The sequence below is a fragment of the Salvelinus alpinus genome, chromosome 3, assembly GCF_045679555.1.
Source record: "Salvelinus alpinus chromosome 3, SLU_Salpinus.1, whole genome shotgun sequence".
NCBI classification, from domain to species: Eukaryota; Metazoa; Chordata; class Actinopteri; order Salmoniformes; family Salmonidae; genus Salvelinus; species Salvelinus alpinus.
In genome coordinates, this window is record NC_092088.1 from 53997827 (window position 1) to 54012097 (window position 14271).

Below are 14271 nucleotides of genomic sequence, written 5' to 3' on the forward strand. Positions count from 1 at the left end.
GATCCATCCCAGTTTTCTCCTATCACAGCCATTCAATTCTGTAACCGTTTTAAAGTGATATTCAATGTCTGCTTTTTTATTTTTACCCATTTACCAATAGGTGCCCTTGTTTGCGAGGCATCGGTAAACCTCCCTGGTCTTTGTGGTTGAATCTGTGTTTGAAATTCACTGCTCGACTGAGGGACCTTACAGATAATTGTATGTATGGGTTAAAGAGATGAGGTAGACATTCAAATATCATGTTAAACACTAATTATTTTACACAGTGAGTCCATGCAACTTACTCCTGAACTTATTTTGGCTTGCCAAAACAAAGGGGTTAAATACTTATTGACCCAAGTCATTTCAGCTTTTCAATTTTATTAATTTGTAAAAATTCAGAAACATAATTCCGCTTTCACATTATTTCTTTAGAGTCTAGTTATTTTCCTCATCAATCTACACACAATACCCCATAATGGCACACCTGAATTTGGGAAGTTTCGCCCATTCTTCTCTGCAGATCAATTGGCCCAGCGTCGTCCGGGTTTGGCCGGGGTAGGCCGTCATTGTGAATAAGAATTTGTTCTTAACTGACTTGCCTAGTTAAATGAAAGTTAAATACATATCAAGTTGTAGAAACATCTCAAGGATGATCAATGGAAACAGGATGCCCCTGAGCTCAATGTTGAGTCTCAGAGCAAAGGGTCTGAATACTTATGTAAATCTTTTTATATATATATATGTAAATCTATTTATATATATATGTAAATCTTTTTATATATACTTATATACATTTTCTAACATTTAAAAAAATCAGTTTTCTCTTTGACATTATGGAGTATTGTGTGTAGAATGATGAGGAAAAAAATAATTGTATACATTTTAGAATAAGGCTGTAACGTAACAAAATGTGGAAAACTGTATATACAGTGCCAGTCAAACGTTTGGACACGCCTACTCATTACAGGGTTTTTGTTTATTTTTACTATTTTCTACATTGTTGAATAATAGTGAAGACATCAAAACTATGAAATAACACATGGAATTATGTACTGTAGTAAAACAAATATATTTTATGTTTTGAGATTCTTCAAAGTAGCCACCCTTTGCCTTGATGATAGCTTTGCACACTCTTGGCATTCTCTCAATCAGCTTCATGAGGTAGTCACCTGTAATGCATTTCAATTAACATGTCACGCCCTGGCCTTAGTATTCTTTGTTTTCTTTATTATTTTAGTTAGGTCAGGGTGTGACATGGGGAATGTTTGTGTTTTGTCGTTTTGGGTGGTTATATGGTAAAGGGGGTGTTGGGTGTAGTGTATGAGTTTGTGTTGAGTGAATGTTTCTAGGTATGTCTATGGTTGAGTGAATGTGTCTAGGTATGTCTATGGTTGCCTGAGTGGTTCTCAATCAGAGACAGATGTCTTTCATTTGTCTCTGATTGGGAGCCATATTTAAGGCAGCCATGGGCATCATGCATTTGTGGGTAATTGTCTATGTCTAAGTGTTTAGTGTCAGCACTTATGTTTGAATAGCTTCACGGTCGTCTGTTTTTGTTGTTTTGTTTAGTTTGTATAGTGTTCGTTTCGTTTTTGTCTTCTTTCTTAATAAATAAAGAAGATGTACTTTCCACACGCTGCATTTTGGTCCTCACTCTCTCCCATTGACGGTCGTGACATAACAGGTGTGCCTTGTTAAAAGTTAATTTGTGGAATTTCTTTCCATCTTAATGCATTTGAGCTGATCAGTTGTGTTTTGATAAGGTAGGGGTGGTATACAGAAGATAGCCCTATTTGGTAAAAGACAAAGTCCATATTATGGCAAGAACAGCTCAAATAAGCTAAGAGAAATGATTACTTTAAGACATGAAGGTCAGTCAATCCAGAAAATTTCTTCAAGTGCAGTCGCAAAAACCAACAAGCGCTATGATGAAACTGGCTCTCATGAGGACCGCCACAGGAAAGGAAGACCCAGAGTTACCTCTGCTGTAGAGGATACATTCATTAGTTACCAGCCTCAGACATCAGCAATTAACTGCACCTCAGATTGCACTGCACATAGTTCAAGTAACAGACACATCTCAACATCAACTGTTAAAAGGAGACTGCGTGAATCAGGCCTTCATGGCGAATTGCGGTAAAGAAAAAACACTGCTAAAGCACACCAATATTAAGAGAATTGCTTGGGCCAAGAAACACAAGCAATGGACATTAGACCGGAAAAAATCTGTGCTGTGGTCTGATGATTCCAAATTTGAGATTTTTGGTTTCCAACCGCCGTGTCTTTGTGAGACGCCGAGGATCTCCGCATGTGTAATGTAGTTCCCACCATGAAGCATGGAGGAGGAGGTGTGACATTGTCTGTGTTTTATTTAGAATTTGATACACACTTAACCAGCATGGCTACCACAGCATCCTGCAGCGATATGCCATCCCATCTAGTTTGCACTTAGTCCCACTATCATATGTTTTTCAACAGGACAATGACCCAAAACACATCTAGGGTGTGTAAGAGCTATTTGACCAAGAAGGAGAGTGATGGTGCTGCATCAGATGACCTGGCCTCCACAATCACCCGACCTCAACCCAATTGAGATGGTTTGGGATGAGTTGGACCACAGAGTGAAGGAAAAGCAGCCAACAAGTGCTCAGCATATGTGGGAACTCCTTCAAGACTGTTGGAAAAGCATTCCAGTAGAAGCCGGTAGAGAATTCCAAAAGTGTGCAATGCTGTCATCAAGGCAAAGGGTGACTACTTTGAAGAATCTAAATAATATAAAATGTATTTACACTTATTTGGTTACTACATTATTCCATATGCGTTGTGTCATAGTTTTGATGTCTTCACTAGAAAATAGTAAAAAGTAAGAAAAACCCTTGAATGAGTAGGTGTGTCCAAACTTTTGTGCAAAGCAGATTTAAGTTATACCCTAGTTGGGCGAGATAAGACTCTTTAAAAAAGGAATGTCTTAGCTTACAAAATATGACCCTGTTGTGGATTCTCCTCCATCATGTGCTTAGAGAGAGAGGAATATCGGTTCGCTGAAAATTCATTAAAACCAAGGTTGTGTCTGGTATAGGGTTGCGAAATTCCAGGAACTTTCAACAACAAAAAATATGAATGAGACATGTCCAATTTGGATATTGTCTCATTTCATGTTACTGACAAATGAGAACCCTTTCATTCTGACCAATTATAAATACTTAAACTTAAATAAGTCCTTCTTATAACCTTATTATAAACTTACGTGAACCCCCTCACTGCCCACAAGCCCACACACACACAGACACACACATATGCGCGCTCGCGCACACACAGATTTAGCAATGGTCTATTGTGTTAGCAAGTCCCGTGTCAGATGATTTCCATTTCCTATTTTGGAAGGAAAGCCATCCTATTCATGGTTCACACATATTAAAAGCCATATTAGCCTTTCTCTTCAGATTAAGGAAGGAAGTTGCCAACATAGGATTTTCTAGGGTTTCCAGCCACAATAGTCATTTACAACATTAACATTGTCTACACTGTATTTCTGATCAATTTGATGTCATTTTTAATGAACAAAAAGTGTGCTTTTCTTTCAAAAACAGGGACATTTCTAAGTGACCCCAAACTTTTGACGGTAGTGTATATACAGTGGTGTATATATACACTGCTCAAAAAAATAAAGGGAACACTTAAACAACACAATGTAACTCCAAGTCAATCACACTTCTGTGAAATCAAACTGTCCACTTAGGAAGCAACACTGATTGACAATAAATTTCACATGCTGTTGTGCAAATGGAATAGACAAAAGGTGGAAATTATAGGCAATTAGCAAGACACCCCCAAAAAAGGAGTAATTCTGCAGGTGGTGACCACAGACCACTTCTCAGTTCCTATGCTTCCTGGCTGATGTTTTGGTCACTTTTGAATGCTGGCGGTGCTCTCACTCTAGTGGTAGCATGAGACGGAGTCTACAACCCACACAAGTGGCTCAGGTAGTGCAGTTCATCCAGGATGGCACATCAATGCGAGCTGTGGCAAAAAGGTTTGCTGTGTCTGTCAGCGTAGTGTCCAGAGCATGGAGGCGCTACCAGGAGACAGGCCAGTACATCAGGAGACGTGGAGGAGGCCGTAGGAGGGCAACAACCCAGCAGCAGGACCGCTACCTCCGCCTTTGTGCAAGGAGGTGCACTGCCAGAGCCCTGCAAAATGACCTCCAGCAGGCCACAAATGTGCATGTGTCAGCATATGGTCTCACAAGGGGTCTGAGGATCTCATCTCGGTACCTAATGGCAGTCAGGCTACCTCTCGCGAGCACATGGAGGGCTGTGCGGCCCCACAAAGAAATGCCACCCCACACCATGACTGACCCATCGCCAAACCGGTCATGCTGGAGGATGTTGCAGGCAGCAGAACGTTCTCCACGGCGTCTCCAGACTCTGTCACGTCTGTCACATGTGCTCATGTGCTCAGTGTGAACCTGCTTTCATCTGTGAAGAGTACAGGGCGCTAGTGGCGAATTTGCCAATCTTGGTGTTCTCTGGCAAATGCAAAACCTCCTGCACGGTGTTGGGCTGTAAGCACAACCCCCACCTGTGGACGTCGGGCCCTCATACCACCCTCATGGAGTCTGTTTCTGACCGTTTGAGCAGACACATGCACATTTGTGGCCTGCTGGAGGTCATTTTGCAGGGCGCTGGCAGTGCACCTCCTTGCACAAAGGCGGAGGTAGCGGTCCTGCTGCTGGGTTGTTGCCCTCCTACGGCCTCCTCCACGTCTCCTGATGTACTGGCCTGTCTCCTGGTAGCGCCTCCATGCTCTGGACACTACGCTGACAGACACAGCAAACCTTTTTGCCACAGCTCGCATTGATGTGCCATCATGGATGAACTGCACTACCTGAGCCACTTGTGTGGGTTGTAGACTCCGTCTCATGCTACCACTAGAGTGAGAGCACCGCCAGCATTCAAAAGTGACCAAAACATCAGCCAGGAAGCATAGGAACTGAGAAGTGGTCTGTGGTCACCACCTGCAGAATCACTCCTTTTTTGGGGGTGTCTTGCTAATTGCCTATAATTTCCACCTTTTGTCTATTCCATTTGCACAACAGCATGTGAAATTTATTGTCAATCAGTGTTGCTTCCTAAGTGGACAGTTTGATTTCACAGAAGTGTGATTGACTTGGAGTTACATTGTGTTGTTTAAGTGTTCCCTTTATTTTTTTGAGCAGTGTATATATATAGTATTTGTGTTGATAATGTTTGTCAATACAGAAGGTATTATCACTTATATGCAATGAAAGGACCTTCCAATACAGTCCACACAGGAAAGGAAGTGACTTTATATCTATACAATGCTTTGCTGATGCTATAATACTGTAGTCAGCTTACCTGCTTAGAATTGTCTCTTTGCCTCTGAGGTCCCATACAGCTTGTCATTATCTGCCCATTCTTATTGAGTGATTTCGCCCAACAGACTATTTCTTTAGCAAAGGCATTTTAGTCTGGGAACCATCCATAACCAGTGATTATTTTTATGGGTTGAAGGAGGGTTACTTTAATGAGCTTTCATAAATTCTCCTTGCCTGAACATACCAAACCTTGTGGAGCAGGCATCTCACTATGTCTATATAAGCCATGAAGAGATTTAGAGTTGAAATGTCTTCTGTTTGACAGATGCAATCCAGGGGGAATGGAAACTATTTAAAGTGAGCTTGATGGAGGCGATAGCGTTAGACTCACACATGGTTCTAAATAAGAGATGTGAGACGAATTGATGACTTGATCGTTACGAGTCTCCTGAAGCTGTTTGACGTAGTGGTTCAGAGAGGTATTACTTCTCCAGCCATTATTGAGCCTGTAACTCAGCTCTAAGGGCAAATCAACTCCAGTACATCTGGAAGGAGTCAAAGATGGATTTGTACTTGTTTGCCTTCAAAAGGTGACAGATTAATTTTTCTGTAGGTTCGGTTAAGGGACGTTTGTCATTGTATTCCAACACAGTTTTTCAAGATTCTTTGTTTAGTTAATGTGGTGTAGTGGTGGGTGTTATTTTTTGCTCAGTGTGTCATGGTGCATACACAGTGCATTCGGAAAATATTCAGACCACTTGACTTTTAAATTGGTTTTGTTACTTTACAGCCTTATTCTAAAATTGATTAATTTGTGTTTTTTCCTCATCAATCTACACACAATAACCCATAATGACAAAGGAAAACTGGTTTTTAGAAGTGTTTGCAAATGTATTAAATAAAAAACTGAGATATCACATTTACATAAGTATTCAGACCCTTTACTCAGTACTTTGTTGAATCACCTTTGGCAGCGATTACAGCCTCAAGTCTTCTTGGGTATGGCGCTACAAACTTGGCACACCTGTATATGGGGAGTTTCTCCCATTCCTCTCTGCAAATTCGCTCAAGCTCTGTCAGGTTGGATGGAGACTGTCGCTGCACAGCTATTTTCAGGTCTCTCCAGAGATGTTAGATCGGGTTCAAGTCCGGGCTCTGGCTGGGCAACTCAAGGACATTCAGAGACGTGTCCCAAAGCCACTCATGCATCATCTTGGCTGTGTGCTTAGGGTTGTTGTCCTGTTAGAAAGGGAACATTCTGATGTCCTGCGAGCTCTGGAGCATGTTTTCATAAAGGATCTCTCTGTGCTTTGCTCCATTCATTTTTCCCCCAATCCTGACTAGTCTCCCAGTTCCTGACGCAAGAAAACATCCCCACAGCATGATGCTGCCACCACCATGCTTCACCATAGGGATGATGCTAGGTTTCTTCCAAACGTGACACTTGGCAATCAGGCCAAAGAGTTCAGTCTTGGTTTCATCAGACCAGAACATCTTGTTTCTCATGGTCTGAGAGGCCTTTAGGTGCCCTTAGGCAAACTGCAAGCGGGCTGTCATGTGCCTTTTACTGAGGAGTGGCTTCCGTCTGGCCACTCTACCATAAAGGCCTGATTGGTAGAGTGCTGCAGAGATGGTTGTTCTTCTGGAAGGTTCTCCCATCTCCACAGAAGAACTCTGGAGCTCTGTCAGAGTGAGCATTTGGGTTCTTGGTCACCTCCCTGACCAAGGCTCTTCTCCCCCGATTGCTCAGTTTGGCCGGGCGGACAGCTCTAGGAAGAGTCTTGGTGGTTCCAAACTTCTTCCATTTAAGAATGATGGCCACTTTGTTCTTGGGGACCTTCAATACTGCAACATTTTTGTTAGCCTTCCCCAGATCTGTGCCTCGATATAATCCCTTCTCGGGGCTGTACTGACAATTCCTTTGACCTCATGGCTTGGTTTTTGCTCTAACATGCACTGCCAACTGTGGGACCTTATAAAGACAGGTTTGTTCCTTCCAAATCATGTCCAATCAATTGGATTTACCACAAGTGGAATCCAATCAAATTGTAGAATCATCTCAAGGATGATCAATGGAAACAGGATGCACCTGAGTTCAATTTTAAGTATTCAGACCCTTTGCCACGAGACTCATGTAAATATTTGTCTTTTATTTTAATTTTTTTACAAATGTGCAAAAAGGTCTAAACCTGTTTTCCCTTTGTCATTATTTGAGTATTGTGTGTCGATTGATGAGAAGAAAAAACTGTAATGAGTGCGCTGAGATTCGGGAAGCAAGTACAGGGACTGAGTGTTTTAATAAATAAACAAACCAATAACCTTGAAACACAAACAACACACTGACATGAAAGAGTCTATAACAGATGAGGAAAGAACCAAGGGGAGTGCCAGATTTAGGGAAGATAATCAAGGAGGTGATGGAGTCCAGGTGAGTGTCATGAGGTGCAGGTGCGCAATACTATGATGACAGGTGTGCGGGATAACCAGCAGCCTGATGACCTAGAGGCCGTAGGGGGAGTATACGTGACAGTACCCCTGCCCCGACGCGTAGCTCCAGCTGCAGGACGCCGTTAAAGGGGACGAACCCGGGGATCAGGAGCGGACTGGTCACCCCTGCTGATGCACAAGAACATGTCACACCAGCTGAGGCACGGGAACCTGTCGAGTCAGCTGGGGTGTGGGAACCTGACAGATCAGTTGAGGCAATGGAGCCTGGCGATCTGGCTGAGGCATGAAAGCCCGACGAGCCGGCTGAGGCAGGGAGCCTGACGAACCGGCTGAGGCAGGGGAGCCTGGCAATCAAATCAAAGTTTATTTGTCACGTGCGCCGAATACAATAGGTGTAGTAGACCTTACACTGAAATGCTTACTTACAGGCTCTAACCAACAGTGCAATTTTTAAGTAAAAAAAAGGTATTAGGTGAACAATAGCACAATTGGTTGGGCGCCCGTAAAAATGCTGCCGCCATTTGACATTTTTTGGGCTGAGCCATGAGAGCCTGACGAGCCGAGGCATGAGAGCCTGACGAGCCGGCTGAGGCAGGGAAGCCTGGCGATCTTGTTGAGGCATGAGAGCCTGTAGCAGTTCCCGGACCCAACGTCATTACTCCGACACAATTTTTTAAATTTAAAAACACTCCCTGATGCTTCCCTTAGATGAGGTGTTATTCTGTAACGAGTGCGCCGAGAGTCGGGAAGCAAGAACAGGGAGTGAGATGTTTTAATAAATAAACAAAACAATAAACACGAAACACAAACAACGCACCGACATGAAACAGAGTCAATAACACCTAAGGAAAGAATCAAGAGGAGTGACAGATATAGGGAAGATAATCAATGAGGTGATGGAGTCCAGGTGAGTGTCATGAGGCGCAGGTGCGAAAGACGATGGTGACAGGTGTGCGGGATAATCAGCAGCCTGATGACCTAGAGGCCTAAGGGGGAATATACGTGACAAAAACAATTTAATCCAATTTAGAACAAGGCTGAAACGTAACAAAATGTTGAAAAAGTCAAGGGGTCTGAATACTTTCCGAATACACTAATTGAGCCGGATGCTGAGAATACTGTATCAATAGTTCCAACAAGGACTGATCCAGGCTTCAAATCCATCTCTGTCTCTCTCTCTGCTTCCCTCCCCTTCCTCCTGGCCCCCCTCCATCTCCTCCAGACACCATGACCTAGTCGGAGGATAAGCACGCATGAATGGACGGCACAGACACTGAAATACACTCCACTGAAAGGTGACTTCCAGCGTTTTCACCTCCCCAAAACTTTTGGTGAGTAAACTGAATCCTCCCCAGCTCTGTGGACAGATAAGGGACACATGCTCCTCCCTGCCTGTCACTGTCTACTTGCCTTTCTCCAAAATACGTTATTTAATGGTCATCTTAGAAGCGCTGTCTTCAAGTGAATCAAGAATCTTTTAAATGTTTTATAGTTTCTGTCACCTCCCTCTGAAATGTCAGTCAGTCAACTGGGCCTAAGCTTCTTTTAAATTAAACCTTGCAGTATTGATTTGCCGGCCCCTGTAAAAATTGTGTTTTCATCAGGGTGAGAAACATGCCATCTTAATTTCATAATTAAGAGGCAGGCAGTCTCATTGTTGGGGCCCCGTTTCATTCCCTTTCGTACAATGATTAAAAGTACACATCATCGATTTAAGATTGCCTCCATCGGGAGAATTGGCCTTTACTTTGTGTGTGTCAGATGAGGAGGATACGAGGATACACAACCCTACTGTGTGTCAGACAAGGAGCATGTGGGGATTGATATTGATTGGTGATCCGTTGCATTAATTAGGACTGTTTATTGTTCCTTACACTGGGTTGATGGGGTATTGTGTGTGAGTGATTGTGGGTGTGTGTGTGTTTCTCCACTCAGAAATCAATGAATGGAGTTATTCCAGTCAGAGCTTCAAAGCACAACTGAAGGCAATAAAACAACTTCTCTGATAGAAAACAGCATATGTGGCATCGGTATTAATCAGAAACATTTAGTCTAGTGTCAAAATTGACTACAAAGTGTACAGTAAAGAGGATAAAGACCGAAATCTCATAATTCTTAATGAGCAACAGAGAAACATGTGTAATCAGGGGGGGGGGGGGGGGGGGAGTTCAGTCGCTCTTTGAAGATTGCGACTTATGTAAAAAGGTTAGTTACATGACTCGTGTTAAACATTGTTCAATCAACTGGTGTCCATCAAAATAGCCTTTGGCTATTGTGTATTTATAATTCTGCATTGGCTCAGCTAAGTGTAGTTAACTACCGACTTCCCTTTTGGGTTGATATAAGCACAATTCCCTCCCACACAAAATCATTCAGACTTGATTGGCTTTGGCAATCTACTCCCAATATTTTGTGCTCAACTACAGTGCAATCAAAGTTTTCAGACCCCATGACTTTTTCCACATTTTGTTACGTTACATCCTTATTCTTAAATTGATTATTTTCATCATTAATCTACACACACAATACCCCGTAATCACAAAAAGAAAAAAAGTGTTTCGATTTTTTTTGCAAATGTATTACAATTAAAAAACAGAAATACCTTATTTACATAAGTATTCAGACCCTTTGCTATGAGACAAGAAATTGAGCTCCGGTGCATCTTGTTTCCAATGATCATCCTTGCAATGTTTCTACGACTTGATTTGAGTCCACCTGTGTTAACTTCAATTGATTGGACATAATTTGGAAAGGCACACACCTGTCTATATAGAGCAAAAGCAAAAACCAAGCCATGAGATGGAAAGAACAGCCCGTAGAGCTCCGAGACAGGATTGTGTCGAGGCACAGATCTGGGGAAGGGTACCACATTTTTTTTTGCAGCATTGAAGGTCCCCAAGAACATCCAACCATCATTCTTAAATGGAAGACATTTGGAACCACCAAGACTCTCCCTAGATCTGGTCGCCCGGCCAAACTGAGCAATCGGGGGAGAAGGGCCTTGGTCAGGTAGGTGATCAAGAACCCGATGGTCACTCTGACAGAGCTCCAGAGTTCCTCTGTGGAGATGGGAGAACCTTCCAGAAGGACAACCATCTCTGTAGAACTCCACCAATCAGGTCTTTATGGTAGAGTGGCCAGACGGAAGCCTCTCCTCAGTAAAAGACACATGACAGCCCACATGGAGTTTCCCAAAAGGCACCTAAAGGCCTCTCAGATCATGAGAAACAAGATGCTCTGGTCTGATGAAACCAAGATTGAACTCATGACTAGAGGAAACCTGGCACCATCCCTATGGTGAAGTATGGTGGTGGCAGCATCGTGCTGTGGGGATGTTTTCAGCGGCAGGGACTGGGAGACTAGTCAGGATTGAGCGAAAGATGAACGGTGCAAAGTACAGAGATCCTTGATGAAAACCTGCTCCAGAGCGTTCAGGATCTCAGACTGGGGCGAAGGTTCACCTTCCAACAGGACAACGACCCTAAGCACACAGCCAAGTCAACGTAGGAGTGGCTTCGGGACAAGTCTTTGAATGTCCTTGAGTGGCCCAGCCAGAGCCCGTACTTGAACCTGATCAAACATCTCTGGAGCGACCTGAAAATAGCTGTGCAGCGATGCTCCCCATCCAACCTTACAGAGCTTGAGAGGATCTGCAGAGAGAAGAATGGGAGAAATTCCCCAAGTGCAGGTGTGCCATGCTTGTAGCCTCATACCTAAGAAGAGTCGAGGCTGTAATCGCTGCCAAATGTGCTTCAACAAAGTACTAAGTAAAGGGTCTGAATACTTATGTAAATGTTATATTTCAATTTTTTCTAATAACCTCCTATGGCTGTGTGTAAATTGATGAAGGGGGAAAAAATGATTAAATCCATTGTAGGGGAATACTTTCCAATGCACTATAAATTCTAAAATCCAAATGGTGGCCTAAATGAATGATGGATGTCTGTCAGTTCAATGCAAATGAAAATAAGTAGATAAGGCCATTAAGTTTGATATGAGCACTTTTCCGTCCTTGCGTGCAGAGATAAGATTCAATTTTATTTCAACAGTGGCTTGCAGGGCTAGTTTGACTATTCAAGGTAATGTTCTGTACGCTAATCAAGAGTGGCTTCATGATTGATAGTACAGGCATTACGTCAGTCCAAAATCATTGCACCACACCAAAGAAAAGCATCCCATTTAAATATCAAACAATGATTTTGTTGATCGGTCAATGACAAGTCAATTTATCATAAAATTTTTGATTTATGTTCTCATGATAATTTCAGTGCAAAGTTCATCGGGTTTGGTTTTCCATTTGTAACTCATTGCCTTTTACTTATGAGACCGGGATGGTGTTTTCTGATTGTCAGCTTTGTTTCAGGCTCTGCTAGGGTATAAATGGGCTCTCCAATCTGCCTGGTTATGCATCCGATATATATTTTTTAAATATTTTATTAGGATCCCCATTGGCTGATGCAAAAGCAGCAACTACTCTTCCTGGGGTCCACACAAAACATGACATAATACAAGATATTATTGGACAAGAACAGAACCACATCCCTTTTTAAGGCACACGTAGCCTACATATCAATACATACACACACACTATCTAGGTCACATACGGGGGAGGCGTTGCGCCGTGAGGTTTTGCTTGATCTGATTTTTGAAACCAGGTTTGCTGTTTATTTTAGCAATATTAGATGGAACAGAGTTCCATGCAATAATGGCTCTATATAGTACTGTACGCTATCTTGAATTTGTTCTGGATTTGGGGGCTCTGAAAAGACCCCTGGTGGGGTAAGTGTGTGTGTCAGAGCTGTGCGTAAGTTGACTATGCAAACAATTTGGGATTTTCAACACATTGTTTTTTATTAAAAGAAGTGATGCTGTCAGTCTTTCCTCAACTCTTAGCGAAGAGAGACTGGTATACATAGTATTTATATCAGCCCTCTGATTACAATGAAGAGCAAGATGTGTCGCTCTGTTCTGGGCCAGCTGCAGCTTAACTAGGTCTTTCCTTGCACCACTGGACAACACGACTAGACAATAATCAAGATTAGACAAAACTAAAGCCTGCAGAAATTGCTTTTTAGAGTGTGATGTCAAAAAAGCAGAGCATCTCTTTATTACGGACAGACCTCTCCCCATCGTTGCAACCATTGAATCTACAGTACTAGTCAAAGGTTTGGACACACCTACTCATTCAAAGATTTTTCTTTATTTTTACTATTTTCTACATTGTAGAATAATAGAGAAGACATCAAAACTATAAAATGACACATACAGAATCACGTAGTAACCAAAAAAGTATTAAGCAAATCTAAATATATTTTAGTTTCTTTAAAGTAGCCACCCGTTGCCTTGGTGACAGCTTTGCACAATCTTGGCATTCTCTCAACCATGCATGAGGTAGTCACCTGGAATACATTTCAATTAACAGGTGTCTTGTTAAAAGCTAATTTGTGGAATTTCTTTCCTTAATGCGTTTGAGCCCATCAGTTGGGTTGTGACAAGGTAGGGTTGGTATACAGAAAACAGACCTATTTAGTAAAAGACCAAGTATTATGGCAAGAACAGCTCAAATAAGCTAAGAGAAATGACAGTCCATCATTTTTTTAAAACATGAAGGTCAGTCAATCTAGAAAATGTCAATAACTTTGAAAGTTTCTTCAAGTGCAGTCGCAAAAACCATCAAGCGCTACGATGAAACTGGCTCTCATGAGGACTGCCACAGGAAATGAAGACCCAGAGTTAACTCTGCTGCAGAGGATAAGTTCATTAGAGTTACCAGCCTCAGAAATTGCACCCCAAATAAATGCTTCGCGGAATTCAAGTAACAGACTGTCACACCCTGGCCTTAGTTATCTTTGTTTTCATTATTATTTTAGTTAGGTCAGGGTGTGACATGGGGAATGTATGTGTTTTGGTTTGTCTAGGGGTTTGTACGTTTAATGGGTCAGTGACTTGTCTAGGTGTTTGTATGTCTATGGCTGCCTAGATTGCTTCTCAATTAGAGGCAGCTGTGGTTTATTGTCTCTGATTGAGAGCCATATTTAAGGCAGCCATAGGCATTTGGGTTTTGTGGGTAATTGTCTATGTTGAATGTTTGTTGCTTGTCTATGCACTTACGTCGTTAGCTTCACGGTTGTTTTGTTTAGTTTGTATTCAGTGTTTGTTTCGTGTTTTTCCCTTCTCTGAATAAAAGAGAATGTATTTTGCACACGCTGCGCCTTGGTCCTCTCTCTCACCCATAGACGATCGTGACACAGACACATCTCAACATCAACTGTTCAGAGGAGACTGTGTTAATCATACTGTTCTTCAGGTCCTGGACCTCCCTGGTCAGGTCGTCCATTCTTTTATTAGTTGAATCCACCAGTATTTGGACAAAAAACAAAAATCTGCTTGTGGAACTATTTTTGTTCGTTTAAAAGATCCTTCATGTGTGATAGAGAGAACCCACTGTCCTCAACTGTACTCCCACCGGCTTTAGTGTTTGTCATGGTAGCTAGCAACGTAGG

At 42.3% G+C, this 14271-nt stretch overlaps 1 protein-coding gene across 1 annotated transcript in view; it reads left to right on the top strand.

The window, feature by feature from the left end:
• The window catches only part of LOC139570935 (muscarinic acetylcholine receptor M3-like), a 128997-nt gene that overhangs the window by 27906 nt on the left and 86820 nt on the right, over window positions 1–14271 (top strand). Inside the window, exon 2 of the mRNA XM_071393282.1 lies at window positions 8991–9099. The gene's annotated coding sequence lies outside the window, so the exon portion shown is untranslated. The remainder of the gene's footprint in view (window positions 1–8990; window positions 9100–14271) is intronic.